Raw genomic sequence first — 26,332 nt, 5'->3', positions numbered from 1 at the left:
CCCTCGGGTTCCGGAAACCCAAGGGAAAAAGGCTTAGGTAGGAAAATGTTAAAACCAAGACTGGGCCTTGCTGGAGTAGTTTTATTCAAAGCGAACTGTCAAGGGGGTCCCATAAATCACCCAACCGCGTAAGGAACGCAAAATCAAGTAACATAACACCGGTATGACGGAAACTAGGGCGGCAAGAGTGGAACAAAACACCAGGCATAAGGCCGAGCCTTCCACCCTTTACCAAGTATATAGATGTATTAATTGAATAAGAGATATTGTGATATCCCAACATAATCCTGTCCATCATGGAGCAATCTTCAACTTCACCTGCAACTAACAACGCTATAAGAGGGGCTGAGCAAATCGGTAACATAGCCAAGCAATGGTTTTCTAGGAAGGGTGAAAAGGTTAGAGGCTGACATGGCAAATTGGGAGGCTTGAAGAACAAGTGATAGGTAGCGCAACATAGCGATAGAACGAAGCAACTAGCAAAGCAATGATAGTAATGAGATCCAAGGTGACGGTCATCTTGCCTGAAATCCCGCTAGGAAGAAGAACGAGTCCATGAATAATATGAAGCCACGAAGATGAACCAAGCGTAGACGAACGAATCCTCAAGATCGCAACAAAACAGGAACTATCGAGAAGAAGCACAACCGGAAAGAAGCAAACAACATAGTAAACACATAAGCATAAACATGACATGATGCACAATCAAGTATGATGCATGGCAAGGTTAAATGTTGTTAACATGGAAAGAGGTGAAGCATAATAAAACTACCTATCTAGGCAATTTTAAATGAGGCCGGAACAACAAACGACAATTCCGGAAAATCCCCATATGCGTATTTCGAATTTGGTACTGTGCTGCCCTATACACAATTTTAATGTTGTTAAACAGCAAAATAAAGTGCAACAATTTAATCTTTGCATTTTTCCACCCCATTTACATATAAAGTTTATTTAAAACCGAGCTACAGTTATTTAGTTATGAAATAAATCATTTTAACATGGCATTTATGCAAATTTAAACAAACAACAAGTTTAACATTTTAAACATGGATGAAAGTGGCATATTATGAAACTAGATGAAAAACTAAGCATTTTTCATATATAAAACATTTTAATCCGATGCACAGTTTGTGAGTTATTAAATGCATAATTTAGAGGGACTTTCTGTAAAACTGTAAAACCTGGATAAATGGTAAAATCGCAACAGGGAAAAACATGCATCGGGCTGAATCTTGCTGGCCCGATTGTGCACAGGAGAGGCTGGAGGAGCTGCTCACCCATGGGCCACACGGGTCGGCTGGGAATGCAGGCTGGGCTGCGGTTGCTGGAGATGGGGCAGAGGAGGCCTTGCGCGGGCGGCGTGGCGATCGTCCACGCTGGCGCTGGACCAAGTCTACGAGGGGCGCGCCTAGTTTGCCTTCGATGCAGAGGAAGCAGGGGAGCGGCGAGGATGGGGTCAATGGCGAGGCAACAGTGGGGTCCGGCGAGGCAGGGGACTCCGACGGGACGGCAGGGATGAAGCGGACGGGCGGATCCGGGCTTGGGACGGCCGGTCCATGCCGGATCGAAGAAGGTGCGGCGGCACAACAGAGCTCGAGCGGCTCCCTGGTATAGAGAAGAGAGAGAGGAAATGAGAGAAGAGGGGAGCACGGGAAGGAGGAATGGCAGGGAGGAGGCTGCCGACCTGCGGGACGGTGGCATCCAATGCGGGAACGACGAGGATGGCTGCCGGCGGCTTGACGTGGAGGCGACCCGAGGTCGCAGGTGACGAGGGCAGCGTGACTCATCTCCATGGACAGACGGCCATGGTTGCTCTCCTGTCCAAAACAAGAGAGAGAGATGAGTCCGAGGGGATCGGAGGAAGGAGAGAAGGGAGCCAGGGCGGCGCTCATCTGAGACGGTGAGGGTCAAGCAGGGGCTAGGGTGCTGCAGGAGGACCCCGATGGAGAGGCAGAGTGGAAGGAGAGGTGGCTGGCTCGGGTTGGTGTGGTGGTGAACATGAGGAGGGGATGGAATGGGTTCGAGTGATGGGGATGAGTGCGGCGGTGGCAGGGACAAACTTCCTAGGTTTTAGGGTTAGTCTAGAGTTTGGTCTGGTGTAGATATAGCAGGTGGACTAGGCTTAGGGGCTACTCGGTCCCTCCGATCGTAATCGGGCGGACGAAAAAAATAGTTATGGAGCCCAAATAAGAAACCGGAGATATTTTATAGATGTTTGGGGATGACCCGAATCCAACCATGATGACTGAGCGGGTCGGGTTCGGGGAAGTTTTCGGACTAGGTTGCGGAAGTGGTCGGTGGCTGTGCAGAGAGGCTCAAATGGTTGTACAACAAATGAACGGTTGGTCTCGAAAGGGATAACAAAGGCAAGGGGGGAATGAGGCAACTACGAACGGATGCAAGCTTTATGAAAACATGCAGATGCAATGCGCATGATGCTACGATGAAATGCAGCAAACAAAATGCAAAACAAAAGAACAAAACCCAACCACGAAGGAATTAACATATCACATAGCTGGAAATGGCAAGAGTTGGAGTTACAATTATGGAAAGTTACAACTGGGGCGTTACAACACTCCACCACTACGAGAGGATCTCGTCCCGAGATCTAGGATGGCACCGGAGGGAAAAGGAAGAGGAAGATAAGAGGTAAAACTAAGTTGCTTCTTTGACAAACGAGTGAAACCAACGAACCTTGAGAGGTTGAAAACTTGAAAGAATAACACAATAGAGTTGAACGAAATTGAGAGCATTCCAGAAGAAAAGAGGAGAAGGAACATAATGTTAATGTTGGAGGTTGCAAAGCTGTGAATGACGAGCACAATGAACAAGAAGGAATTGAAACCACTCTGGTTGAAACGAGATAAGAATGAATAAGAATGATATAATTTTGGCAGCACTCCGACTGTAAATGGAAGTAATTGAACATGAACTTGAGAAGATGGGATGATACTTGATGAAATCAACAACACCCTGCCTCCGGAACTATTGAAAGAATGGCACAAGGGGTAAGAAGGATTTTAGACAGCAATCCGGTTGAAAAGAGAGGCAAAACTTGATAAGATGAAAAGAACTTGAAAAAAAGGACATGACACTCCGGTTGAAAGAGGATAAGCAAAGAAAGAACATGATCTTCCCAATTTGAGATGCTAGAGTGAAAGGAGCAACATCACAATGCCTCCGGAAGAAAGAATAGAAGATAGATCATTGGAATAACAGAATGGAGAAGAAAATGCCAACTTCTGCCACAAATGAGCTTGGAAATGACCCTTCCAAGAAGGTTATAACGGAGTTGTTGGAAAACCAACAACGAAAGCACAAGCTTGTTGTGGGCTTATGGAAAGCTTCTCAAAATGATGAGGTGACAATCGACCACTAACGAAAACAATTGATTGGTTGAGATCAATGAAGAGAAGAGAAACTTCTTTCACCGAGAGGATGACTGGAGAACTTGGGTCATTTATAAGCACCACAATTAGAAACATTCCTTAGGGAAGGATTTTAGGTGAAATATAACCCAAGATAACTCCAATGAAGAGATTAATGGATTTAAAATACCACATTCTTGACAACATGTGAATCGCGAAACATGAAGGAAATTGTCAAGAGTGACATAGCACCACCTCAAAAGATAAGGTAGAAAGAATTGCACTTCAAAATGCAAGAAGAAGAATGCTTGAACTCATCCAACAAGAATCTTGAAGAACACTTCGAGAATGAATTAAATCTTTAGCGAACCACCATGTAGAGCCTCCATGAAGAACTCCGGTAATAAAAGAATGATCAAATGAAAGGAAAGTTGAAAACACAAGGTGAAGCCTTGCGATGATCAAGATGGAGCTTCACAACGAGACAAGCTAGAAAAAAAACTTGGAACTCCGGTAAAGAAAAGATGAAGAATCTCGAACCGAGAAATGTGACATGATGAACAACTCTCGAAAGAAGAAACTAGATCACTTGGTTGAAACAATAATAAGAATTACGTTATGCGTATCCTGCACCAACTTAAACTGATGGCAAGCAACGGATTTTGCATACTACTTATTCTCATAGAAAGTATTACAAGAGATATAGTGCCAACTTGAAGAAGTTATTGAAGGGACCACCAGTGGCATTGGAAACAATGAATGAAATGATATGGTAGCAAATGAAGAGGAATCTTGAACGAACCACTGTAAGAATTGAAAATGAACGAAGTAAAGGGGTGAATCACCGGTAAGAATTAGAGAACGAATGAAGATACTTGAGGGAATTTGTTACAAGAGATCGAAGAGATCACGAGCTGATTAGAGACCACTTGAGCGATGCACCGGTAAGATTTGGATAACGAGAGCTGAAGGTTGGAATGAATGATTCTGAGATGATGTGCTCCGGAGAATCAAACTGAAAAGACTCCTGAATAGATCCGGATGGGTGAAAAGAATTCTCACAATCGAAAATAATTATGAGAGGATGGCATAACGCTTTAACCATGAATCTTCAAGAGAACGTACCAATATTTAGGAGAAATCCTTCTTCGGTCTTCAAATGTTGAGAATGATGATGAGAACCACCACCATGAATTGTTGAGATACTCCGGGAGAAAATTAGAAAGGTTGAACCAAGGATGAAAAGAATTTGAAAGATCTTGGAGAAGGACATATGACTTATGATAATTCATTCTTACGTCAAACTTGGAAAAGAATTTAAGAGTAACTCCGGGAAGGTTAGAAGAGTCAGGTAAGATCCTAGAAAAAGACCTGTGGGTTAGGGCCGACTCAAAAGAAAACACCTTGAACGATTTTGAAGAGAGATTGCACTGGTTGAATTAACTGACTTGAATGAGATAATAATCTCCAAATAGCTTGAACGAATCTTGAATGAAAAGACGAGCCTTCGATAAGAAATTCACATGGGAAGATATGTGAAACAAAAGGAAGAGATATGATCAACACCGAAACTTGAAATTAAACCACCGGAGAAGAAAAGAGACGAAGAATAATAAACTTGTAGCTTCGCTAGTATCTTCTTGATAATCACCGGATAAGAGCATTGACGGAAAAGAATGGAGAGACTTCACATCAATAAAAGGATAATTGATTAAGAAATCTGAGTCCTTGAAGAAAAAGGGTGGGAGGGCGGGAAAAACAAAGGCAACTTGTGGAGATGGAATGGATACCGTTGAGAAAACTTAGAATTGATCTCGCGAATGTTGAAATGATCGGATCCACTTGAAGAGATGCACGCCGGTTGGAAAAGAATGAACATGACAACCTCGATGATCAAGAAGGATTAGTATTCACATAACAATATGAGAACACCATTTAGGAAAGGTATGGAATCAACACTTGACATCGAAGCAACTCGAATACCACAACTAAAAACAAAACAAAGGATTGTCTTGAAGAAATAAGTCGGAACAAATACATATGATAGAGATTTACCCAATCCCATATCATGCATCTATCGGAAAGATATTCTATGAGCTACTTGAATTCCCACCTATAAACTCCCGAAACTTTCTGGTTATGCAATCTGGTGTTGGGGATACAGGAGAAGGAATAAATATCTCACCCAAACTAACAATACCTACATCCAAGATGTATCCATCCGTCAACACATAACCAAGAAACCTTCAGAAATCGTATACCTCAACCTTCCAAAAGCATCCGTTATACGAGCTATGGCAATACTCCCGAACTCCCGCCCCAGTACTGGGTGGCGTCGAGGTTATCTCACCAATTACTGCATAAAAGAGATTTTCAATGTCGGCAAAACTCAGGTATTCCAGAACTGCAACGATAAAATTATGACGACAACACCTCGGAGCTCAACTCCCCGGGACACTGCCACATCACCTAAATGTCAGGAGGCGCCAAGAACAATGTTCTCGTCATAAGAATATCAGAACGATCCCAAGATACCCGCGTGATCCTAAAAACAATTTAGTGAAATTTTTGGAGAGGAAAGACAAAACATCTATGTCAGGAGACCTCACTAGAGCGACGAAGGAGCTGACGAGTAAAAAGAATCCTACTCTCCGATATATATAATCCTAAGACTCAAAAATACTTTTCTTCTAGACTCAACAACGACCAAAAATCAAGGGGGCTCCTATGGTCGGTCGAGGCTTTGATACCAACTTGTCACGCCCAAGATGCGATCCTATCCTAAAGGAACTCGAAGGTCCCACCATGGATAGAAGTGCATCTTGAAGACGCTTTTGCAAGGTGGATAATATTACATCAACATTACATAATAGATGGGGATACATACAAAAGGCATACAATGCCACACGAATACAACATCATCATACGTAAGAGCAACGTCCGACTACGGATGAAACACAAACAGAAACTCAACGACATCCACCCTGCTAGCCCAGGCCACCGACCTGGAACCTATCCCCTGATCGAAGAAGAAGAAGAAGAACTCCAAAACAAGCAAGCATCGCTCTCGTGTCATGATCATCGCATAACTTGCACCTGCAACTGTTGTTGTAATAATTTGTGAACCACGAGGACTCAGCAATCCCATTACCATGAGTATCAAGACTAGCAAAGCTTAAAGGGTAAGGAAGGGGTAAAGTGGTGAGGTTGCAGCAACGACTGAGCATATATGGTGGCTAACATACGCAACTGAGAGAGAGAAGAGAAGCAACGGAATGGTCATGAAGCTAGCAATGATCAAGAAGTGATCCTGAACTCCTACTTACGCCAAACATAACCCAAAACCGTGTTCACTTCCCGGACCCCGCCGAAAAAGAGACCATCACGACTACACACACGGTTGATGCATTTTAATTCGAATCTGGTGTCAAGTTATCTACAACCGGACATTAACAAATTCCCATATGCCACATAACCGCGAGCACGACTCTCGAAAGTTTATACCCTGCAGGGGTGTCCCAACTTAGCCCATCACAAGCTCTCAAGGTCAACGAAGGATATTCCTTCTCCCAGGAAGACCCGATCAGTCTCGGAATCCCGGTTTACAAGACATTTCAACAATGGTAAAACAAGACTAGGAAAGCCGCCCGATGTGCCGAAAAATCCTGATAGGAGCTGCACATATCTCGTTCTCAGGGCACACCGGATGAGCCAGACGTCGGGTTGGCATAGACCCTGGTTGCCCAGGGGGCGCCGGACATCGCTCGGTTTGGACCAACACTCAAAGGAGAACTGGCCCGGGGGGGGGGGGTAAATAAAGATGACCCACGGGCTCTAGAAACCCAAGGGAAAAAGGGTTAGGTAGGCAAATGGTTGGGCCTTGCTGGAGGAGTTTTGTTCAAAGCAAACTATCAAGGGGGTCCCATAAATCACCCAACCGCGTAAGGTACGCAAAATCAAGGAACATAACACCGGTATGACAGAAACTAGGGCGGAAAGAGTGGAACAAAACACCAGTCATAAGGCCGAGCCTTCCACCCTTTACAAGGTATATATATGCATTAATTAAATAAGAGATATTGTGATATCCCAACATAATCCTGTCCATCATGGAGCAATCTTCAACTTCACCTGCAACTAACAATGCTATAAGAGGGGCTGAGCAAAGCGGTAACATAGCCAGGCAACGGTTTGCTAGGAAGGGTGAAAATGTTAGAGGCTGACATGGCAAATTGGGAGGCTTGAAGAACAAGTGATAGGTAGCGCAACATAGCGATAGAACGAAGGAACTAGCAAAGCAATGATACTAATGAGATCCAAGGTGACGGTCATCTTGCCTGAAATCCCGCTAGGAAGAAGAACGAGTCCATGAAGAAGATGAAGCCACGAAGACGAACAACGCGTAGACGAACGAATCCTCACGATCGCAACAAAACAGGAACCATCGAGAAGAAGCACAACCGGAAAGAAGCAAACAACATAGTAAACACACAAGCATAAACATGACATGATGCACAATCAAGTATGGTGCATGACAAGGTTAAATGTTGTTAACATGGCAAGAGGTGAAGCATAATAAAACTACCTATCTAGGCAATTTTAAATGAGGCTGGAACAACAAACAACAATTCTGGAAAATCCCCATATGCATATTTCGAATTTGGTACTGTGCTGCCCTATACACAATTTTAATGTTGTTAAACAGCAAAATAAAGTGCATAAAGTTAATCTATGCATTTTTCCACCCCATATACATATAAATTTTATTTAAAACCAAGCTACGGTTATTTAGTTATGAAATAAATCATTTTAACATGGCATTTATGCAAATTTAAACAAACAACAAGTTTAACATTTTAAACATGGATGAAAGTGGCATATTAAGAAACTGGATGTTACGTCCCTAGCCTTGCTATGCACTTGGACTAGCTTGGTCGCTGCATCATGTTTAAATTTCATTTAAACCTGAAATGGGGATTGTTCAAACTCTAGCACCAGATCAAATCAAATAGGTTCAACCTAAAATAATCTTCAATGAACCCAAAATGCCTTTGGAAATGTTCATGATTTTTGATAAATGTGAAAACCTCTGCCAAAAATGATGAGCATATTTCTTGGCCATTTATGGATTTTTGAATTAACTCATAAAGTATTTGAATTTGGGCATTTGAATGATATAAATAATATAAATGCTCAAATAATTCTGAAACTAAATGTGGGCTGTTGCATATATTTCAGAAGGTGCCCACAATTATTTTCAGGATTTTTAGAAGTGCTCTGGTATTTTTAATAAAGCCCAAACAACTACAGAAAAATAGAAAACAAAAAGAGATAAAAGGGTGAGAGAGAAAGGAAACTACCTGGGCCACCTACCTGCAGCCGCACCGGCCCAGCTCCTTTTTCGGCCCAGCCCACCACCGCCTCCTCCCTATCGTCTTCCTCCCTCGCCAGAAGGACGGAGGCGCATGGCCGCCCCGCGCCAGCCACCTCCTCCCTCCCTGCCTGCCTGGCTCCTCCTCGGTGCTCCTAGGCGATGCCACGGAGACGCCACGCACCCCCGGGGCCCTCTCACTCCTCCCCCCGTGCTCATCCCCTCCCCTGTCCCTCTCGCGCGCACCCACCCGAGTGCAACCGCAGCCGCCCCTCGCCGTCCGCACGCTCACCGCCGTCGCCATGCCCCTTCGACCCGTCCCCGAGGTCCGTGTCGACGTCTTCTTCCTCTTCAACGATCTGCACGAGCCCGGACGCCCTGTGGAGCCGTCTTTGCCCACGTCTTCCTCCTCGGGCATCCGAGATCGCTGGCGACCGCACCTCGTCTCCAGCCCGTCCCTGAGCCCGCTGAGGCTGCCATACGACTCCCTGTGAGCTCCTGATTCTTTCCCCGTGCTCGCCCCCTCTGTTTCTGCCCCCAAGCTCCGTCTTCCACCACGGCCAAAGGTCGCCGCCGTCGTGCCTCATCGCCGTCGTGGCCAGAGCCACTGTGGCTCGAAGCCGGGCACACCACCGTGCTCTACACCTCACCAGGAGCATGTAGCACACACCAACGCCTCCCCTAGCGCCCTGCATCGCCTAACCCGCCGTTGGCCGAACTCCGGCTGCCGACGCGAGCTTGATTCTGGTGAGCCCGGTCGCCCTCAGCCCCTCCCGCTTGCTTAGCTGGATGCGGCTAAGCGCCAGCTACGCGTAGATGATCGCTGCCGCTGTTTTGGTCGCTGGAGGGCATTTCCCGAGCCCCTCCGCCGCGTCTAGACTCGCCGGCGGCTAAACGCCGGTGACCGCTGACCCGTTGACTGGCGTGCATTGACCCCACTGCCCGGTTTGACTTCCCCCTCTCTCTCTCTCACTGACTTGCGGGGCCCACCCGACTAATTACTCTAGTTAGCACTAATTAACTAGTTAGGTTTGTTACTACAGTCACTGACTAGTGGGGCCTGCCCAGTTAGCTAGGGCTAACTAACTTAGTTAGTTGACTGGGTCACTGACCAGTGGGTCCCACTGGTCAGGTTGACCTGGTCGACGCCTGTTGACCAGCTGACGTCACAGTGACGTAGTGCTGACGCCATAACTCATTTTCTGGATTAATTTTAATTCAGGAAATTCCAGAAAATGCCCTAAACTTCTAAAAATCATATAAAATCAACCGTAACTCCAAATGAAATAATTTATATATGAAAAATGATCATAAAAATCCAATCTATCCATCTACACTGGTTTAATGCATGTTTAATTAACTTAAACCTGCTGTTTGTATCAAAACATGATAATGCACTTTATAAAGTCTTACTTTGAGTTTGAACTTGAATCTTGGGTTCAAACTAACTAAAACCCATCTGATTATAGTTGCATTAGCCCAACACACTCATTTTGCCATGTCATGATCATGCATCATAGTGTGCATTGCATTGATTGTGTTTCCTTATGTGTTGTTGGTGTTTGTCCTCTCTCAGTAGACGATGTTCCGACGATGAGTTCGATGACACCGTTGAAGAACTATACTATCTTCAGAAGTGCCAGGCAAGCAAAACCCCCTTGTTCATTCTGATACAATCCCACTCTCTCTCTCATGCTCTCTTTTATTGCATTAGGACAACAACGATTCAACTGTTACATGCTGCGGTAGTTGAACCCCTTTCCTCTGCATGACCTGTCGTTGCCACAGTAAATAGATGAAACCCACTAGCATGAGTAGGAGTTGTTTGAGCCCTGATGTGCCTACTCATTCATGCTTGTTTGTCATGCCTGCTACTGCTTAGAGTTGAGTCAGGTCTGATTCATCGGGGATGAATTGGAGGTGTGTGAACATGCCCTACTGTGTGTGAGCAAAGTGTGTGAACACGATTTGGTAAAGATAGCGGCGAGAGGCCATGTAGGAGTACATGGTGGGTTGTCTCATTGAAGCCGTCCTTAGGAACTGAGTTCTGTGTTTGTGATCCATGAACAGCTACTACCACGCATTGGAATGCTTAAGTGCCCCTCTCAACTTATTAATCAACCTGATCTCTGTCCAGGAGTTGCAACTAGTTTCTGGTGTTTGTAGGTAGTGTTAGTAGTCTACCAAGTGGCACCCGGTATAGGTGGGCTTGGGCAGACTAGGCACAGTGGCATGGTGTACCAAGTGGCACCCGGATGGTGGGCTTGGGAACCCTGCTCACATCGTTTGGGGCCATGAGCGACACCCCGGCCGGATCTCCTTGCGGATGGAACCCGAATAGACGATAAACCTGGACGAGAGACTTGTGTGGTTAGTCAGGTCGTGGCCGACACCCTCGCTGGGCTTCCGCTTGAAGGTTGCCGAGTACATGTCGTGTAAACGGCAGTAAGTGGTGGGAGCGTGTGTGAAGAAGTACACCCCTGCAGGGTTAACATTATCTATTCGAATAGCCGTGTCCGCGGTAAAGGACTTCTGGGTTGCCTGTACAGTTCATAGACAAGTGAAAGTGGATACTCTAAAATACGCAAGATAAGTGTGAGTGCTATGGATGGCGTTCTCGTAGGAAGACGGGAGCGGATCCATGGTGGTGTATTGATATGGTGAATATGTGGACTCGTGTGCGCCACCTCAAAAGAGTTATTTGCAGTCGTAGTACAGGATAGCCACTGAGTCAAAGCTGGCTTGCTGCAGTTAAACCCCACCACCCCTTTGTTGATAATGATGCATATGTAGTTAGTTCTGATGTAAGTCTTGCTGGGTACATTTTTACTCACGTTGCTTAATTTATGTTTTTGCAGAGAGACTTCAGTCTCGCTAGTAGTACCGCGTGGACTTCGACGTTTAGCTTGTTACCTTAGCTACGATCTTGTGCCCTCGACAGGATCTGATAGATAGTCAGGCTTCTCAGCCTTTTTCTTTTGTAGATGTCTGTACTCAGACATGTTAAACTTCCGCTTGTGCTTGACTTGTTTGCTCTGAATGTTGGGTCATGAGACTCATGCTTGTAATATCTCACTCCTCGGAGCCTATTGAATGAAATACTTGAGTTGTAGAGTCATGTTGTGATGCCATGTTGTATTTGCACATATCGAGCATATTGTGTTTATGTTATTATAATGCTTGGTATGTGTGGGATCTGACTATCTAATTGTTTATCCTTGGTAGCCTCTCTTACCGGGAAATGTCTCCTAGTGCTTCCACTGAGCCCTGGTAGCTTGCTACTGCTCCGGAACACTTAGGCTGGCCGGCATGTGTCCTTCTTCGTTCCTGTGTCTGTCCCTTCGGGGAAATGTCATGCGGTGTCTCCCAGAGTCCTGTTAGCCTGCTACAGCCCGGTTTACCGGAGTCCTGCTAGCCCAGTTGCTACAGCCCGGATTCACTCGCTGATGAGCGACACGTTCGTTGTTGGGTCATGTATGCCTGTCCCTGTAAGTTAGTGCCACTTTGGGTTCACGACTAGCCATGTCAGCCTGGGTTCTTTTTCATATGGATGCTAGCGGCACTATCATATACGTGAGCCAAAAGGCGCAAACGGTCCCGGGCCTGGTAAGGCGACACCCGTGGGAATACCGTGCGTGAGGCCGCAAAGTGATATGAGGTGTTACATGCTAGATCGATGTGGCATAGGATCGGGGTCCTGACAGCTTTGGTATCAGAGCTTGACTGCCTGTAGGATTACCAAGCCAAACTGGTCGAAGTTGAGTCTAGAAATTCTTTAGTTATATAAGGGAATTGATTGTGGATCGGCACGTAAGGCTCTTTTTACTCCTTATACCTTATGCCCTTCTGATCTGAGTCATCTTATCTTTCCTACGCGGTTAAGGAACTAGGCTTTCTCTTCTTTCTATTAGGATCACGTGTTGCTAATCCGTAGACTTATAAGATTGTTGGATTTAAGCCTTAGTTCAGCTCCTACTACTTCCGTATGTTAACAGTTGATCTCGAAATCTTGATATTGTGATGATCGAGTGGTTATGCCACCATTTTGTAGGATTCCTCAAATCTTTTTGAGCAGTTATAGCCGTTATGCTGTCCTAGTCATCCCAGGTTTCTAAATAGTCCGATGAATTTGCAAATTCCTTCTTACCGCTCCGAAGTTCCTTTGGTCCAGGTTAACCACACTAAACGGTGAGTTTAGGTACTCTATTGCCTCGACGTATATGTTGGAGTTATTATTATGACCATAGATGTCTAGAGTATCACCTAGTAATCTAACCATGTATTGTGTTCCCAGTGTGATCATTCTGGCCAACATTCTCGAAAGCATCCCGTGATGCAATTTAGCTAGTAGGTATTCTAGTCCTGGGTTTTGAACCCGAGATTCACTCCACCTACTCCATGTTGATAGTGTTTGCTAGTCCCTTCAGGATATTCCTAACCTTGTGATAGCCTCGAGGTTCGTGGTATATCGTTCTTCCAAATACCATGAACTACTTATGGCAGCAGTTCCTCGTTGAACCAAAAGATCACAATAAGAGTGCTCTTGACGAGTTCTCGATTTTATATTGTGACTCTGCCAGCTCAACCTTTCTGCATGGGTTATCCGGAAGAAACCTGTTGAACTTAGTTCGACATACTAATCTATGCATCCACAACTCAGAAAGTTATATGTTCCTTGAGTTGTCCCTCTTTAGTTGTATCCCGACCCTCGTCTATCAATTGGTAGCAAGGAGTAGTTGTGCGATCATGTTTATCGATGCCTACTACTCTTGTGGTCCGTCAAGCCATTCTATTTTGGAATGACTAGGAGAAACAAAATCCAGTACCTCATCCATATCTAGGATTGGGTCAAAGTAGTCATACTCGGCAGATCAAATACTAATCCAGTTTTTGTTCTATTCTACCCTGAAGTATTACCCTCTATGTCAAGAAAGTCATAGGAATTACACATCATCTTGTGGATTCTTGACGTAGTGATACTTCTCACCATCATTACTCATTCCTCGGTTTCCGTGTTGTCTCAACCAAAATGCCGACAAGTGAATCGTGATGTGTGAAATCAATACTCCTAGCAACCTTGTTGCTTGGTAGTTAAAGGACAATAATTTCATTCTTAGCGTGTTGGTTCTTGAATCATCATTCTAAGACTGATCGTGCTACCTAGTCCTTATTTTCGGTGCACCCTTCAATTAATGAGTTAGGATTGTGCCAATCCCTCGCTCTTTTGATCATATCGTCTTGCCCTGTAAATTAAGATTGTTCTCGAGCTTGGTGACATATCGGTGGTTCGTGGTTTTTCGAATATCTTCTCGGAAGCATCACCAGGTCGTCACCTGACCGCTATGTTGAGTTCGTGGGCAAGTTGGTTGCTTGTAACCACCCCTGCTCCAAGAATCTGTGTGGGATACCCCTGAGCTAGTTGGTCAAGCTAAACAACAACTTGGAGAGTTGGAATATAAAAGCTTGTCTGACTTAGTTCATGTTAAGGGATATCTTACTGTGTGTGTGTGTGTGTTGAAGAAAGATGATATATTCATCAATTGGTCCTTGTGATCCATTGTTGGATCTATTGTCTTACCCCATCTTTGATTTGAGTGTGGTCTATTCTCAGATCAAATCAGAACCAACGATATTCGTAATGTTGTCTTACTCGTGGTTTTTCCTCGAGCATACACCATTATATTCTTTGGTCTGACCAATGCTATCACCGTGTTCACTTAACTATGGAATCCTTTTATATGGAAACCTGGATGAATTGTTGTTGAGCCCATCGACAACATCCTTATCTCCTCCATGATTTTGTTGAACATTAAGCTAGTGTTGGAAACTTGTGTAAGCAGTTTCTTCATGCCCCGTTCATGAAGTATATGTTTGGATGAAAGAAGTGACTTCCTTTGATTCACGTGCATTTGATGTAAGTTGCCGCCGTGAATTTGAGAAAGTTAGTTTTGCTTCCTTTGGAATCATCCCAAGTCAGTCATGCACGTGCGAAGAATTCTGTGGTCTGTTAGACTGATCATCTGCATTCCATATGTATATCCTAGAACACCAAGCCACTGATTGAGTTGTTCAAAGATAAAGGAGTTTGTCCAAGGTGAACTCTTTGGACTTCCACGCATGGAGACTTCGATGTTATTAATGATGGTTCCCCACCTAAACTCGGTAGTGTTTTATTGTAAGACTACCATGTGATAATGTTTTGTCTGGGACAACGTGTTCACATGTGTGTAGCAGAACCAGCTCATGTTTTGGAGCTTGCTATCGTAGTTCATTTCCCGAGAATCTCGCAACGTCATCTCGTCGATTTGTGTTCCAAACTTTCTTTTTCTTTCTAGACTCGATGAGTCTGGAATATCCTGACACCAGCCAGATCTGAATCTCAGGCAGATATGATGGTTGGAACATTTCCCAAGAACTATAATATTGGTCCCTCGATAACCGGTAAAGTGGATGTCGTGGCCAACACACCCAGCCGGAAGACCTATTATTGTAGTATCTTGTTTGAGGAAGTTGGCCACCTCCCCATAAGGATTTTGTAGGATCTACTCCCTAGTTGTTCCTTATGGATTTTTGTGTTCCCGAAGTCCGACCTTTTACTTGATGTTCTAGATATCAAACCGTCTTTATGAATGGGTTACGCTAGCACATCAAGGAGAACATTGGAAGCGGAGTGCTAAATGTCTCTCGGTCGATCATCCAGATTTTGATCCCTTGGCCCCGCCAAGGTGAAATGTGAGAAGGTGTTATCTTCCTTTGCATCTACATCTTCTACCGGTATTCATCATGGTAGTACGTTGTGTTGCCAGGACCCTTGACACGGATGTTGGTAAAACCTTGATGAATATTCCCCCGCAAAAAAACCTTGATGAATATGGAAATGCTCAAGTTCTTGAGAGCACGCACAAGCGCTAGGTGTTATCATCGGCACTAACTGGGATTGCTCTCAGTTTCCTCGGTTACGCTATAACTTTTCAAACAATAGACTCACTCTCTACTGTTGAGCTTCTTCTCAGTTACTAAAATCATCCCCTGTGTTGTTTCAACAAGGTAATCACATCATCCATTCTAATCCGGGTATGCCATTCTATCGAACCCCTCCAAATGATCAATTGTGATTTGCCTTGGGATGGTATAAAGACTTTTAATGATCTTTGTATCAAATTAATTCTTTTTGTCACTTAAGGGAATAATTCTACGGGTCACCTCCCCTGAGGTGCCCTATTGTGAGATCATGGCAATTAACTCCTCACTACATTGACAACCGTTCACCACCCTCTTAAGTGCGAAATTGTTGTCTACCTAGTGAACCCTCTTCATCTGTTCCACTCCATCCCTCTAGATGTGTGCTTCGTGTCTCAGCTCGAGAGATGTTGCTATGTCTCATTCCGTGAGTTAATCCTAAGTTGTTTGATCTTCGAGAAGATCGATCCTTCTAGAGTCTCCTTCTTCTCTCCATGTCATGTTGGCAGGAGTTCTCAGAGCAAGACTTCAAGACAATGATGGTGATCGAATCAACGTTCTTTGAAGTGCCACCTGGATCATGAAGATTATGTTAGTTTGCGATCCCCCTTCATCTTACCCTACGCTTGAATCTCGGGACGAGATTCTTGTTTAGTAGGGGTGAGTTGTCACGTCCCTGGCCTTGCTATGCACTTGGACTAGCTTGGTCGCTGCATCATGTTTAAATTTCATTTAAACCTGAAATGGGGATTGTTCAAACCCTAGCACCAGATCAAATCAAATAGGTTCAACCTAAAATAATCTTCAATGAACCCAAAATGCCTTTGGAAATGTTCATGATTTTTTATAAAGGTGAAAACCTCTGCCAAAAATGATGACCATATTTCTTGGCCATTTATGGATTTTTGAATTAACTCATAAAGTATTTGAATTTGGGCATTTGAATGCTATAAATAATTTAAATGCTCAAATAATTCTGAAACTAAATGTGGGCTGTTGCATATATTTCAGAAGGTGCCCACAATTATTTTCAGGATTTTTAGAAGTGCTCTGGTATTTTTAATAAAGCCCAAACAACTACAGAAAAATAGAAAACAGAAAGAGATAAAAGGGTGAGAGAGAAAGGAAACTACCTGGGCCACCTACCTGGTGCCCACCGGCCCAGCTCCTGTTTCGGCCCAGCCCACCACCGCCTCCTTCCTGTCGTCTTCCTCCCTCGCCAGAAGGACGGAGGCGCGTCGCCGCCCCGCGCCGGTCACCTCCTCCCTCCCTGCCGGCCTGGCTCCTCCTCGGTGCTCCTAGGCGATGCCACGGAGACGCCACGCACCCCGGGGCCCTCTCACTCCTCCCCCCGTTCTCATCCCCTCCCCTGTCCCTCTCGTGCGGACCCACCCGAGCGCAACTGCAGCCGCCGCTCGCCGTCCGTGCGCTCACCGCTGTCACCATGCCCCTTCGACCCGTCCCCGAGGTCCGCGTCGACGTCTTCTTCCTCTTCAACGATCTGCACGAGCCCGGACGCCCTGTGGAGTCGTATTTGCCCTCGTCTTCCTCCTCGGGCATCCGAGATCGCCGGCGACCGCACCTCGTCTCCAGCCCGTCCCCGAGCCCGCTGAGGCCGCCATACGACTCCCTATGAGCTCCTGATTCTTTCCCCGTGCTCGCCCCCTCCGTTTCTGTCCCCTAGCTTCGTCTTCCACCACGGCCGAAGCTCGTCGCCGTCGTGCCTCGTCGCCGTCGTGGCCAGAGCCACTGTGGCTCGAAGCCGGGCACACCACCGTGCTCCACACCTCACCAGGAGCACGTAGCACACACCAACGCCTCCCCTAGCGCCCTGCATCGCCTAACCCACCCTTGGCCGAACTCCGGCTGCCGCCACGAGCTTGATTCCGGCGAGCCCGGTCGCTCTTAGCCCCTCCCGCTTGCTTAGCTGGATGCGGCTGAGCGCCAGCTACGCGTAGATGATCGCTGCCGTTGTTTTGGTCGTTGGAGGGCGTTTCCCGAGCCCCTCCGCCGTGTCTGGACTCGCCGGCGGCTAAACGCCGGCGACCGCTGACCCGTTGACTGGCGTGGGTTGACCCCACTGCCCGGTTTGACTTCCCCCTCTCTCTCACTGACTTGCAAGGCCCGCCCGACTAATTACTCTAGTTAGCACTAATTAACTAGTTAGGTTAGTTACTACAGTCACTGACTAGTGGGCCCTGCCCAGTTAGTTAGGGCTAACTAACTTAGTTAGTTGACTGGGTCACTGACCAGTGGGTCCCACTGGTCAGGTTGACCTGGTCGACGCCTGTTGACCAGCTGATGTCACAGTGACGTAGTGCTGACGCCATAACTCATTTTCTGGATTAATTTTAATTCAGGAAATTCCAGAAAATGCCCTAAACTTCTAAAAATCATATAAAATCAACCGTAACTCCAAATGAAATAATTTATATATGAAAAATGATCAGAAAAATCCAATCTATCCATCTGCACTGGTTTCATGCATGTTTAAGAAACTTAAACCTGCTGTTTATATCAAAACATGATAATGCACTTTATAAAGTCTTACTTTGAGTTTGAACTTGAATCTTGGGTTCAAACTAACTCAAACCCATCTGATTATAGTTGCATTAGCCCAACACACTCATTTTTCCATGTCATGGTCATGCATCATAGTGTGCATTGCATTTATTGTGTTTCCTTATGTGTTGCCGGTGTTTGTCCTCTCTCAGTAGACGATGTTCCGATGATGAGTTTGATGACACCGATGAAGAACTATACTATCTTCAGAAGTGCCAGGCAAGCAAAACCCCCTTGTTCATTCCGATACAATCCCACTCTCTCGCTCATGCTCTCTTTTACTGCATTAGGACAACAACGATTCAACTGTTAGATGCTGCGGTAGTTGAACCCCTTTCCTCTGCATGACCTGTCATTGCCACAGTAAATAGATGAAACCCACTAGCATGAGTAGGAGTTGTTTGAGCCCTGATGTACCTACTCATTCATGCTTGTTTGTCATGCCTGCTACTGCTTAGAGTTGAGTCAGGTCTGATTCATCGGGGATGAATTGGAGGTGTGTGAACATGTCCTACTGTGTGAGCTAAGTGTGTGAACACGATTTGGTAAAGGTAGCGGTGAGAGGCCATGTAGGAGTACATGGTGGGTTGTCTCATTGAAGCCATCCTTAGGAACTGAGTTCTGTGTTTGTGATCCATGAACAGCTACTACCACGCATTGGAATGCTTAAGTGCCCCTCTCGACTTATTAATCAACCTGATCTCTGTCCAGGAGTTGCAACTAGTTTCTGGTGTTTGTAGGTAGTGTTAGTAGCCTACCAAGTGGCACCCGGTACAGGTGGGCTTGGGCAGACTAGGCACAGTGGCATGGTGTACCAAGTGGCACCCGGATGGTGGGCTTGGGAACCCTGCTCACATCGTTTGGGGCCGTGAGCGACACCCCGGTCGGATCTCCTTGCGGATGGAACCCGAATAGGCGATAAACCTGGACGAGAGACTTGTGTGGTTAGTCAGGTCGTGGCCGACACCCTCGCTGGGCTTCCGCTTGAAGGTTGCTGAGTACATGTCGTGTAAACGGCTGTAAGTGGTGGGAGCGTGTGTGAAGAAGTACACCCCTGCAGGGTTAACATTATCTATTTGAATAGCCGTGTCCGCGATAAAGGACTTCTGGGTTGCCTATACAGTTCATAGACAAGTGAAAGTGGATACTCTAAAATACGCAAGATAAGCGTGAGTGCTATGGATGGCGTTCTCGTAGGGAGACGGGAGCGGATCCATGGTGGTGTATTGATATGGTGAATATGTGGACTCGTGTGCGCCACCTCAAAAGAGTTATTTGCAGTCGTAGTACAGGATAGCCACTGAGTCAAAGCTGGCTTGCTGTAGTTAAACCCCACCACCTCTTTGTTGATAATAATGCATATGTAGTTAGTTCTGATGTAAGTCTTGCTGGGTACATTTGTACTCACGTTGCTTAATTTATGTTTTTGCAGAGAGACTTCAGTCTCGCTAGTAGTACCGCGTGGACTTCGACGTTTAGCTTGTTACCTCAGCTACGATCTTGTGCCCTCCGCAGGATCTGATAGACAGTTAGGCTTCTCAGCCTTTTTCTTTTGTAGATGTCTGTACTCAGACATGTTAAGCTTCCGCTTGTGCTTGACTTGTTTGCTCTGAATGTTGGGTCATGAGACTCATGCTTGTAATATCTCGCTCCTCGGAGCCTATTGAATAAAATACTTGAGTTGTAGAGTCATGTTGTGATGCCATGTTGTATTTGCACATATCGAGCATATTGTGTGTATGTTATTGTAATGCTTGGTATGTGTGGGATGTGACTATCTAGTTGTTTATCCTTGGTAGCCTCTCTTACTGGGAAATGTCTCCTAGTGCTTCCACTGAGCCCTGGTAGCTTGCTACTGCTCTGGAACACTTAGGCTGGCCGGCATGTGTCCTTCTTCATTCCTGTGTCTGTCCCTTCGGGGAAATGTCACGCGGTGTCTCCCGGAGTCCTGTTAGCCTGCTACAGCCCGGTTTACCGGAGTCCTGCTAGCCCAGTTGCTACAGCCCGGATTCACTCGCTGATGACCAACATGTTCGTTGTTGGGTCATGTATGCCTGTCCCTGTAAGTTAGTGCCACTTTGGGCTCACGACTAGCCATGTCAGCCCGGGTTCTTTGTCATATGGATGCTAGCAGCACTATCATATATGTGAGCCAAAAGGCGCAAACGGTCCCGGGCCTGGTAAGGCGACACCCGTGGGAATACCGCGCGTGAGGCCACAAAGTGATATGAGGTGTTACATGCTAGATCGATGTGGCATAGGATCGGGGTCCTGACACTAGATGAAAAACTAAGCATTTTTCATATATAAAACATTTTAATCCGATGCACAGTTTGTGAATTATTAAATGCATGATTTAGAGGGACTTTCTGTAAAACTGTAAAACCTTCATAAATGCTAAAATCGCAACAGGGAAAAACACACATCGGGCTGCATCTGGCTGGCCCGATTGTGCACAGGAGAGGCTGGAGGGGCTGCTCACCCATGGCCCACATGGGCCGGCCGGGAATGCAGGCTGGGCGGCGGTTGCTGGAGATGGGGCAGAGGTGGCCTTGCGCGGGCGGTGTGGCGATCGTCCACGCTGGCGCTGGACCAAGTCAACAAGGGGCACGCCATGTTTGCCTTCGATGCAGAGAAAGCAGGGGCGCGGCGAGGATGGGTTCAACAGCGAGGCAGCAGCGGGGTCCGGCGAGGCAGGGGACTCCGATGGGACGGCAGGGATGAAGTGGACGGGCGGATCCGGGCTTGGGACGGCCGGTCCGTGCCGGATCGAAGAAGGTGCGGCAGCGTAGCAGAGCTCGAGCAGCTACCTGGTACAGAGAAGAGAGAGAGGAAATGAGAGAAGAGGGGAGCACGGGAAGGAGGAAGGGCAGGGAGGAGGCTGCCGACCTGCGGGACGGGGGAATTCGATGAGGGAACGACAAGGATGGCTGCCGGCGGCTCGACGTGGAGGTGACCCGAAGTCGCAGGTGACGAGGGCGGTGCGGCTCATCTCCATGGACGGACGACCATGGTTGCTCTCCTGTCCAGAACAAGAGAGAGAGATGAGTCCGAGGGGACCGGAGGAAGGAGAGAAGGGAGCCAGGCGGCGCTCATCTGAGACGGTGAGGGTCGAGCAGGGGCTGGGGTGCCGCAGGAGGATCCCAATGGAGAGGCGGAGTGGAAGGAGAGGTGGCTGGCTCGGGTTGGTGTGGTGGTGAACATGAGGAGGGGATGGAATGGGTTCGAGCGATGGGGATCCCGAGGTGGGAGATGAGTGCGGCGGCGGCAGTGACAAACTTCCTAGGTTTTAGGGTTAGTCTAGAGTTTGGTCCGGTGTATATATAGCAGGTGGACTAGGCTTAGGGGCTACTCGGTCCCTCCGATCGTAATCGGGCGGACGAGAAAAAAAATAGTTATGGAGCCCAAAAAAGAAACCGGAGATGTTTTATAGATGTTTGGGGATGACCCAAATCCAACTGTGATGACTGAGCGGGTCGGGTTCGGGTAAGTTTTCGGAGTAGGTTGCGGAAGTGGTCGGTGGCTATGCAGAGAGGCTCAAACGGTCGGACAACAAATGAACGGTTGGTCTCGAAAGGGATAACAAAGGCAAGGGGGGAATGCGGCAACTACGAATGGATGCAAGCTTTATGAAAACATGCAGATGCAATGCGCATGATGCTACGATGAAATGCAACAAACAAAATGCAAAACAAAAGACCAAAACCCAACCACGAAGGAAATAACATATCACATAGCCGGAAATGGCAAGAGTTGGAGTTACAATTATGGAAAGTTACATCTGGGGCGTTACACCAGCTCTATCAGCTGTTGACTGCAGATGTCCCTGTGCCCCTTCCTGGGAAGGAACATACTGTACGTACTAAATATAGAATAAACAAAGAGGAACATGTTAAAGAACAGAAGAGGAAGAATATTCTTGAGGTTCCGCTTCATTGCATACAATGTTGGTTGCCCACTCATGATGAATCACAACGCCCAAAGAAATGCAATTCCATGTTGTCTCTCTATATGTGGCAATTTTGAAAAAGAGTCTTTAGGATCATATTCTGAACAAGAGTCAACAGGCGGGGAGCGTATGAGTTTCATTGCATCCAGAATGGCACCTAATGCCTTGGTGCCAATTTTGTGAGTCACAGTGTTTAGCTTCAAGAGTGGACTGCTGCTAGTGCGACACAAAGCAGCTACACAGATCATAGTGTAGATATAACGGGAAAACCTTAAGCATCAGAGTAAAACCAGCAAAGTGGAACTTTCTGGAATATATGTGCTAGTTTGCCGGTATGGCTAGAAGGCTTCGGATACTAGCTCTCTTCAAGTGAAGGTGTGGTACTATTAATATCAGTGTAACTCTCAAAGGCGACACAACTCCCCACATTTCCTTGCTGTTCTTATAGGATTAAAGTGGGCAGGCCACTACAAATCCTATTCCTATGTTTACAAGATCCTACGAATCAAAGAGGCTCAAAGTGTCCATCAGAACCGACCATATAGACCTCTACACTGCAAATGTCCCTGCTCATCTTCAGTACAAGGAACATACTGTACTACTATCAAACTCCCTCCGTTCCAAAATATAAGTCTTGGTAGAGATTTCCACTATGGATCACATACAGATGTATCCAGATACATTTTAGAGTGTAGATTCACTCATTTTGCTCCATATGTAGTCCATGGTGGAATCTATACAAAGACTTGTATTTAGGAACAGAGAGAGTACATATTAAAGAAGAACGGAAGAGGAACATGGTAAAGAAGAGCAAGCAGATTTTGGATAATAAAATGTTGGTTGCACAGTTCCCACACATGATGAACCAGAGCACATTAAGAATGCAACTCCCAGCTGTCTCTCGACCATTTCAGGCGGTTGGATGAAGATCGTACGTCTCCTAACCCATCTTCTTCCTTGTCTCTGATTCTTCCCATACAGAACACCGCACGGGCCGCCGGTCGGACCACCGGCCCCCATCGCTGGTGTTCCTCTGCCACCCCCACCCCCACCCCCGCCCCAACCCCCGTCTGTGTCGAGTTTTCTTCATTCGGCGAGGCCCCACAACCACCCGAGCCCCTTTGTTCGCACCGGCGAACTCCGGCGAGCTCTGAGAAATTTAGTCTACTGTGAGTTAACTAGTGTGGAATATAAAAGGGGAAAACCATAAGCATTGGGAGTATAGTGTTGAGTCTGCCATGGCGGATCTGAAGGTGCAAACCGGACAAAGGCAACTTCGCAACCAAGACAAGAAAACAGAGTAAAGCAGTGGCGATCTATTTTCTTGCTGCGATAAATAAGTTGAGCAGATACGAAAGAGTATCGCCTCTGGTGCGGCGCCGTGTACGCATCTGCTAAGAATTTGATGGTACTGCGATAGCAATGGCTGTCGGTGGCGTGGAACCAGTTCTAGGAGGGTAGACGGTGGCGGTGGGGCACGGTGGATGAGACGGTCGTAGGAGCGGCGCCGGCAAGGTGGACGACGGCGGGGATGAAGCGAGAGGACGGGATGCAAGGATCCCTGTTCGAAGCCGTGGATGAGAGAGGTCGATCTCTTGTAATGGACGGCAGCGTCGGCGTATCATCTCCGGCATGGTGGAGGATGACGGCGGTGGATGGGGTGGCGGGCGGCGGCGGACGGAGGAGGGTGGGGTGGAGAGGGTGTTTTGGCGCCCACGGAGTACAAATGGGGAAAAGGGAGGTAGAGAGGAAGGGTGGAACCATGTATTCAGGGCGCGCATGTCTCAAATGCGAGGAAATTTACAAACTTAGCCCCCGTTTCAAATTTCTACTACATCACAACAACATTAGTTGGTTGGGGATAGGACGGTAATGTCGCATAGACCGAATATTTGCCGACGAGAGTTTGTTTTTGGCGCCCACCATGTATATGAATATGAATCGGGGAGGGAGTCGATTTCGGCCGAGGACACGCTGTGTTTTGGCGCCCACCGTGTATGAATCCGGGTGAGAGTCTGTTACGTCACATTTGGGTGAAATTACAAACCTACCCCTATCGAAACATATAGAAATCCAGCAGATATGCTTTGCGTGGCAGGGATAGGCAGTAGTAATTTCCATCTCGCAGGTTTTGGTTTCGGGCGGTTACTGCGACTTTCCCCACTTCGTTCAAATTTTGCAAAGTGCACGTTTACGCTCGTGCCAACTCAATTCAAATCCCGTTTGTATTCTATTTTTTTCGGGCGGGATCCATTTTCAATTGGAATTACATTCTATATACATCATTTCTTTATATATACTTTCAAAAGCACAACACCATTTATACATAAATATGGTTTACAAATAGCATTATCTCAGATTCATAAGGTTGTATCCATCAATTTGGATTTTCAAATATTTGAAACCACTTTATGTTGAAATCCAAAGTATGCATTCCTCGCTAACTGTCTCCAATTAATGTGTGTTTCATGCGGGTTTTTTATACTTCTCAAACATGTATAATGTGTTTCACACACGCAACATATAGTGTAATCTCGTTTAGACAATAATTGCATATAAACCATGCATTGTTTGTAATTAAAGAATCTATGGATCACCAATTTTGATAAACTATATAACATTAAACGTGTGCCCAAATTCAAATGAATATGCATGTTTGATACACCAATTTGCGTTATGATATTATCGATGTCGTGATCTCCAGTTTAAATATTTGAATCCCCTTTAATCCAGATATTCGTCTCATATAGCTATCACTCATGCTTATATAGGACTATCTCTCTGGACCTATATGTGTTCATCGTCTCTCAGGTATCTCTCGTGCTACCTGTATGTCGACAGTGATCTTTTATCTTCGTAAAACACTAACGGTACTCTCTCCCTGGACCTTCATCACTCTATCTCTCTCTAAGTATATCTCGCTCCCTGCTATGTGTCTCTAACTATGATTCTCCATGTGGAATCTCTTTCTCTCACACAAACACAAAACTTTGTCTCCCGGGGTCTCATTTCTCTCTATTATTCCCATGTGTGCCACTCGCACTCCCCTCATATAGATATGTCTTTCGCTCCTTAGATATGAGAACCTACGACTCTTCCTCTTCAATATCTCTTTCTCACACACAAACACAAACTCTATCTCCCAGGGTCTCATATTTCTCCATTGTTCTCTTGTATGCCGCTCACACACTCTCTCTCTCCCCAGATATATCTTGTGTTCCCTCATATGTCTCTCTAGCTATCACTCTCGTTGTGAAATATCTTTCTCTCTCGCAGACACAAAACTCCGTCTCTCGGGATCTCGTTTCTCTCTGATATCTATTTGTATGTGAATCACATGCACCCTCTCTCTATCTCTCTCACACCCACACACATAACTCAGACTTCTGATCCACTCGACTCCTATCTCTAACGCACACTAGCTAGCATCTTTATCTTTCTATTTATCTGTTTCTCCATCAACCTTCTTTCTCGCCCTCACTCTTGATTCCTATCACACACACTACATATGTTTCTCTCTACATGCAGTCAAGTGCCCTCTCACACACATATATAACTTCACCCTCTAAACCACCCGACGGTCATCTCCAACACCCAAACTAGCGGATGTCCCTCTAGCTAGCATCTCCATCTCTGTATCTATCTGTAGTTTCTCTGTCAACATTTCTTTCTCGCACGGAGTCCTTCTTCCTATCACCCACACTATATTGTCTCTCCATACATATGCATTTATAGGTTGATCTCTTTTGCACAATCGTTATGCCTCACTCCCTCTGCTCTCCATAGATGCATGCTCCAGCCCACACCACTATCTCTTAAAGACAAAAACACATGCTCAATTGTCGGGCCTTCTTCCCTGCATTCTCACATGCATGCATATTGTCATACCGATCCATCTCTACCATGTCGTTGATCTTATGACTTATGTCTTCTTTCTTTTATCTCGATCATGCGCGCGCACACACACACACACACATCCCACGTATACATGTATACCTCTCACACATGCATGTTCAAGGTCTCTATGTCTCCATACGTAGTTAATTACCCTCCTAACATCGAATCGTTCTCCTCTTTTGTGCACATAACTTCCGCCTGGATGGGTAAAACAGACACTCA

Source organism: Triticum dicoccoides, chromosome 4B (assembly GCF_002162155.2).
Source record: "Triticum dicoccoides isolate Atlit2015 ecotype Zavitan chromosome 4B, WEW_v2.0, whole genome shotgun sequence".
Lineage (NCBI taxonomy): Eukaryota > Viridiplantae > Streptophyta > Magnoliopsida > Poales > Poaceae > Triticum > Triticum dicoccoides.
This window is presented reverse-complemented; position numbering follows the sequence as displayed.